Source organism: Orycteropus afer, unplaced genomic scaffold, assembly GCF_000298275.1.
Source record: "Orycteropus afer afer isolate SDZICR_OR568_19922 unplaced genomic scaffold, OryAfe1.0 scaffold00735, whole genome shotgun sequence".
Lineage (NCBI taxonomy): Eukaryota > Metazoa > Chordata > Mammalia > Tubulidentata > Orycteropodidae > Orycteropus > Orycteropus afer.
This window is the reverse complement of record NW_006922322.1, coordinates 440,488-447,958: the sequence shown is the minus strand read 5'-3', so window position 1 is coordinate 447,958 and position 7,471 is coordinate 440,488.

Here is a 7,471-nt window from a genome sequence, read left to right as displayed (position 1 = left end):
GATAAAGTTGTCATGGATTTCATTTACTTAGACCCATAATTAACACCCATGGAAGCAGCAGTCAAGGAAAAAAAAAAAATCATGTATTGCATTAGGCAAATCTGCAAAGACCTCTTTAAAATGTTAAAAAGCAAAGCTGTTACGTTAAGGACTAAGGTGTTCCTTACCCACACCATAGTATTTTCAATAGCCTTATGCAAAACTATGTAAAATCTGAACAATAAATAAGGAAGACCGAAGAAGACGTGATTTGTTTGAATTATGGTGTTGGCAAAGAATATTCAACACATCATGGACTGCCAGAAGAACAAACAAATCTGTCTGAGAGTACTGTCAGAATACTCCAAGGGAGCAAAGATAGTGAGACTTTATCTCAAGTACTTTGGACATGTTGTCCAGAAGTACCAGGTCCTGGAGAAGGATATTGGTAAAGTAGAGGGTCAGCAGAAAAGAGGAAGACTCTCAATGGGAAGACTGACACAATGGAGGCAATATACCAACCATTCTATGGGCTCACACATAGCAATGATTGTGAGGACAGTACAGGACCAGGCAGTGTTTTTTTTTTTTTTTTTTTCTGTTGTACATAGGATCCCTAAGAATAAGAACAGAGTCAACAATACCTAACAGCAACAACATCAGTTCATATATATATATATATATATATATATATATATACACACACACACACATACATAATACATAAAAAGAGAGAACTCAAATGGTACAACCTAGAAAACAAAAGATGAATGAAGATGAACAAATTTTAACAATAAGAGAATCTTAGTAGAGAATGTTCTTTGTACTATTGCAATTTTTTGTGAGTTCAAACTTATTTCTGAATTTTTTTTATATTTAAGATACATATATTTATATATATAGTCATGAACTAGCTGTTTCAAAGTCCCAAGAAAGAGGCCTTAGATACCTATTATGTGTGCAAATGATTTTATAAGGAAGTACTCTCAAGACAAACTGGTACACAGAAAACATAAGACTATTAAGGGAAACAAACTAAGGAGAGTAATCCATGGGATAGCTTTCAGTTTGACCCTACAGGGAACTATGGAATGAAGTTATTCTTCTGAGTTAACCTGCCACGTAGTAAGTTACATTTCTACATTTGTGAACTCATTAGTCACTTTTGGCTTTCTTGCATCATAAAGAGGAATGGTGCAGAGCATTGGGAGGCCAGCCTGTTGGGAAAAATGTAATGGAAAGAGAGAGTAAAGACATACAGAAAAAGTCTAAGGGATTCCAAGAGATCTGCGCAGGACACTGTTATGTGCATTCAAGTGGATTCCAACTCGTAATGACTCCATATAATAAAGGAGAACTACGCATAGCAATTCCTAGGCTGTAATCTTTATGCAGGACATATCAAAAGAAGATGGATAGAATCCATAGTGTCACTGTACCAAAATAACTGGTCAGCATTCAACCATTTCAGGAAGTAACATAAGATCAAGAACTAATGGTAATGAAAGAAAAAATCTAAGCTGCACTGGAGACATTGGTGAAAAACAGGCTCTAGAAATAGATGGAATAACAGTTGAGGTGTTTCAACAAATGGATGCAATGTTGAAAACACTCACTCTTTTATGTCCAGATATTTAGAAGATAGGCTAACTTACCAACCAACTGGAAGAGATCCATATATGTGCCCACTCCAAAGAATGGTGATCTAATAGAATGAGGAAATTATCTAACAATATCATTAATTTCACAAGCAAGTAGAGTTTTGATGAAAATAATTAAAAAAAAAAAAAAATGGTTACATCAGTATAAAGACAGGTAACTACCAAAAATTCAAGCTGGATTAAGAAGACGTGAAATGAGGGCTATCATTTCTGATGTCAGTTGTATCTTGAGGCTGAAAGCAGAGAATACTAGGATTATGTTTATGTTTTATTGACTATACAAAGACATTCAATTGGGTGAAACATAACAAATATGGATAACATTGAATGGAAATTGAAAAACACTTAGTTATGGTCATGAGGAACATGTACATATACTAAGAGGCAGTTGTTTGAACAAAATAGGGAGGAACTGCAAGGTTTAAAATCAGGAAAGGTGTGGGTCAGAGTTGTATCCTTTCACAATACTTATTCAATGTGTATGCTGAGAAATAATCTGAGAAGCCAGGCTATATGAAGATCACAGCATCTAGATTGAAGGAAGACTCATTCACAACCTTTGCAAGTAGATGTCATACTTTTGCTTATTGAAAGCGATGAGGACTTAAAGCACTCATAGCCTTCAGTATGGATTACACCTCAATGTAAAGAAAACTAAACTCCTCACAACTAGACCACTAAGCAACATCATGTTCAATTGAGAAAAGATTGAAGCTGACAAGGATTCAATTTTACTTGGATCCACAATCATTTCCCATTAAAGCTTGCTGTTTTTGTGTGCTGTCATGTCAGTTCCAATTTACAGTGATCCAATCAATTCACAACAGAATGATGCATAGCCCGCCCAATTCTGTGTTTTCCTCAAAATTCACTGTCCACACAAGCAGCAATCAAGAAATCAACCAACCTATTGCATTGGGCAAATCTGCCCCAAAAGATTTCTTCAAAGTGATAAAGAGCAAAGATATCTTTGAAGATTAAGGAGAGTCTCCCTCAAGCCATGGCATTTTCAGTTGCCTCATAGCATGTGAAAACTGGACAACGAAGACAATAAGGGAAACTGAAGAAGAATTGATACTTCGAATATTGGTGTTTTGAATAATGTGTTGTGGGCTGCCAGAAGAATGATCAAAATGGCCTTTTAAAAAAGCACAGCTAGAATGCTCCTCAGGATTGAGAATGGCACAACTTCATCTCTCATACTTTGGTCATGTTATGAGGAAGGACCAGTCCCTGGAAAAGGATCTCATACTTGGTAAAGTAGAGGGTCAGTGAAAGAGAGGAAGATACTCAATGAGATGGATTTGCACAGTGGCTGCAACAAGGGGCTCAAGTATAGCAAAGAATGTGAGAATGGTGCAAGACGGGGCAGTATTTCATACTGTTGTATATTTGGTTGGTATGAGTCAGAACTGACTAGATGGCAACAAACTATCTTTACAAGATTCCTGGCCTTCCTCCTGCATAGCTGCCTGGTAGGTTCAAATCTCCAACATTTTGGTTAGCAACCAAGTGCTTAAAAATTGTTCAGCCTCCTTGTGTGATCACTGCATTAGTTTTGAAGATTTCAGACTCCTTTCAACAGATTTCAAAAGTAATGTGTAAATTTGTTCCCTTTCAGATGCTACTTTTAAATCTTATCCAAAATGTGCCAAAAACCCTATTAAAAATAGCTGCATTTATATTGGTTTGTTTATTTGTTTAACTGTTAAAATCAACTTTCTAGTTACGTTAAAACTAGATCTTGCCTTCAGTAAACATGAAAGCACCCCCCGCATTATTCAAGCCTAAGTGGTCAGTTTCTGGAGAGAAAAGTTGATAAACATTGCCATCATCATTATACACACAGGTTTTTTTTTTTTTTTTTCCCCTCTTAACTAATGTAGAGGTAGAATCTCTTGGTGATTTCATTATGTTTTCCATATTTTCGTGCAGGGGTGCTATTGATAATCAGAAGCACAATTTTTCTCACACAACACTCTTCCCACTATTCCAGGATCCTATTTGTAACACAAGTAGTGAACACACTCACTCAATTGATTTACCAAAAAAACAAACCAAACTCACTGCCGTGGAGTCAGATCCAACTCGTAACAACTCCTCCATGGGTTTCTGAGGTAGTATCACTATGGAAGTAGATTACCCAGTCTTCCTTCTGAGGAGTGGCTGGTCGGTTTGAACTGCCAGCCTTAACTCAAATGCATTAGGCACTATGCCACCAGAGCTTAATATGTTTAATATGTGTGTCTATTCTCTAAGTTTAAATGGACATGTTGTTATCATCATAATATTGAGTGCTCAGGAAAGTAATAATTTAAAATTTGGGTATATGTCATTGATATACTCTTCTTCAATTACGAATTTGTTATAATTTGTGTTAGCTGTTAAAAAGTGTAAAGATAATGGTTGTTATGTGGAATTTAATTTCCACTGGAGCAAAATATGCACATTTACTTTTAACAAATATCACTTAAACTTTCTTGGAGACAACAGGCATTCCATTTTACATATATATATATATATATATATATATATATATATATATTTAATTTATTATGATAAAATATATGCAACAAACATTGCTCATTATAACCTGTTTAAGAACATAATTCAGTGACATTAATTACACGCCCTGTGTTGTGTAACAGTCACCACTATATGTTTATTTACTTATTTATTTTTTCCTTACCTCAAAGAGAAATGTATGGTCTCTTAAATAGTCGTTGTCCATTTCCCCTGTCTGCAACCCCTGTACCACTAATAAATTTTCTATGTATTCCTCTATTATACAGCTCATACAAGTAGCATCAAATATGTATCCTTCTGTGGCTGATGTACCTCACTTACCCTGATAATCTGGAAGTTCATCTACATTGTAACATTCATTATAAATAATTTTAACTGGGATTAGGTCATATTTTAATATTAAAGGTAGTATTTATTGGTATTTATTGTTTAAGGTTTCTTTATATTATAACTTGTTTTGGCAAAATGAATATTTATTTATTGTCTCATAGATTTCTCAACTTGAGTAATGTAACCCTTCAAATATTAGGGACCTGGAAACATTCATTCTAAATATGAATTTACACTAACCATGGAGCATAAAAGAAGTATCTAGTTTACACCATAAATAAAAATTTATGGAAAACTTTAACTATTATTATAAGAAACTTAAGCTAATGGTTTTTAAAATAGTATAGGAAATACATCCATGAACAAATGGTCCCTATATTGTGTTTACCGTAAGTCGTTTCACCTGGTTTTACCATGTACTAATAAAAATCTATATGGGAATTATTTATTACATTATATAGTATTGTATACATACATTTCAGATATATTAAGTGATCCACAAACTGAAAAAAGCAGACTTTTCTTTTTCTTCATCTGACATATTTCTAAATAGGAGAATTAAAAAGAAAGTACACCGTATTTATTTGTTTGTTTTGCATTTCTTTTCTTTTTTAATCAAGTCTGGGAATAGTTTATACAGATCTGAGTTAATTACAACCCCTGAGGTAATATCCAGCTAGGTAACAATAACAAACCAATTCAGGTGTCTCATAGTCTTTGACAAGTATAATAAAGCATACCAAAAATAAGCTCTTTAGAGAATTATTTGTGCTTAGGAAAATCGTTTCTGTTCTATCTTCAATCAAAGAATTGTACCACTGAGGCTTTACTCATTGTGATTAAAATGTTAATGTTTTGTATTAAGTATGTGTGTGGACAATTTAAAAGAGGAATTATATGAAATGTCTGGAAATTGAGATAGTGTATATACCACACAGGAATACTTGTAAAGCAAAAGGGAAGTTACAAGAAAGAGACATACATCCTTTATAAATATATAGTCATTTATTTGTTTGTAATTATAAATCAAGCAATTATTTGGAATCCTACATATGTGTTACAAATATAATCAGTCACTTTCAGAGTAACCTTTCTGTGTTAGGGACACATTTCCAAAGATATAATACCTCAAAATTTATGATCAATAAGAGTAATGTAAAAGTGAGCAAAAGACACCAATAGGCCATGCATTATACTAAACTAGAGAACATATTTGAGATAATAACAGTAAAATTTATGAATTGTATGAAAATTTCAGAAGGAAGGTAATTAAGACTAGAGTATGACATTTAAAGAAGTAATTGTTGTTTCGTGCCATTGAGTCAATTTCAACACATTGGGATCATATGTGACAGAATAAACTGCTTCATGAATTTTTCTTGGCTATAATCTTTAGGAAAACAAATTAGCAGACATTTTTTCTGCAGAGTCATGGGTAGGTTTGACTTCCAACCATTCAATCAGCAGCTGAGTGGTTAATCTTTGCCTTGATGTAGTAGGCAATGCCATTCCCTCAAATAAACAAGCATTCATGTAGATGAAAATTTATTTCCACAAAAGTTATCTTAGCTCTCAGAGATATTACATTTTGAAAAGTAAGACCTAGATTGATTTAGACATTGTAATTTAAAAAAAAAAAATGATGCTCATGGTGGTTAGACAAATAATTATAACATTATTTTCAATTTTGCCTTATATTTTTTACCATAGCTTTGTCTCAAGTATTCAAAAGTTTACATGAATTTCCTCCATTTCTGGATTAACCAGTAGTGAAGATACAAAATGTTTTGTTTCTTTAAAGTACATATTTATAATAAATTTATTCTAAAATTTGGCGTCTTCCAATATGTATTAGAAATAAAGGAAATTTCATTGTTGTTTTCTTTCAAACACACAACAGTTTTTTGTCTTTTTTTTTTACATATTCACTCATTTGATTAATATAATACTAAGTGGATTCTTTAAAATTAATGCTTTATTTTATATTGCTGCAGTCTATTAGCAAGGTGTACTAAATATTTTCTACTCAATATCAACCCTTCTCTCTTCTGCACTCCACTGACTTTCATGAAATTATCTAGAAGGCTGACCTTTATGAATTATGTTCAAGATTTCTGTGCCCTCTGGCCTCTAAGTGGCTTTGACCATTGGGTAGTACTCACGGACTAGATGGCAAATTGTACTTTTTTCTGTTCCCCTTGTCTTTTCTTCCATATATGCTATAATTTGGCAGTACTTAAGTACAAAAGTGAACAGCAACAACAAGTACAAAAAGCTTCTTTTGGACAGTCCTCTCTCATAGACATAGTTCTTGCCATACCTTTATCCTTCAGGATTATGTAAGAAAGCAGTGTCTATTATCTTCTACTGGTTTCCTTTAGCTCTGTCTAAGCCTTTCAATTATCCCTTCCTTAAACTCTCTTCAATTATCCCTCTGGTATGTTCCATCTGTTTTATTCCCATAACCCAGAAAAAACTCCAGACAACATAGATATGCATGAATGACAGAAATAAATTATAATGTCTCAGGACACAGTGCTATGTGTGCAAAGACAACAGACTTGGAGTCAATATGTATTGTGTATATATATATGTATATGTGTTTATGTGTGTGTGTGTATATATATATACACACACACACACACATAGAAGTTCTGGTGGTGTAGTGCCTAAGAAATTTGCTAAACAGAGGTTGCCTGTTCATACCCACCAGCCACTCTGTGGAAGGAAGATATGTGTGTGTGTGTATATATATATATATATTGTTGTTATGTGCCATGGAGTTTGACCCAATTCTTGGCGACCCCTCCTTGGGTTTCCGAGGCAGTATCACTGTGGAAGTAGACATAAATATATATATATGTGTTGTTGTTTTGCCGCCGAGTCGGCCTCGACTCATAACGACCCCTCTTTGGGTTTCTGAGGCAGTATCACTACGGAAGTAGGATTGCCCAACCTTCCTTCCAAGGAGTGGC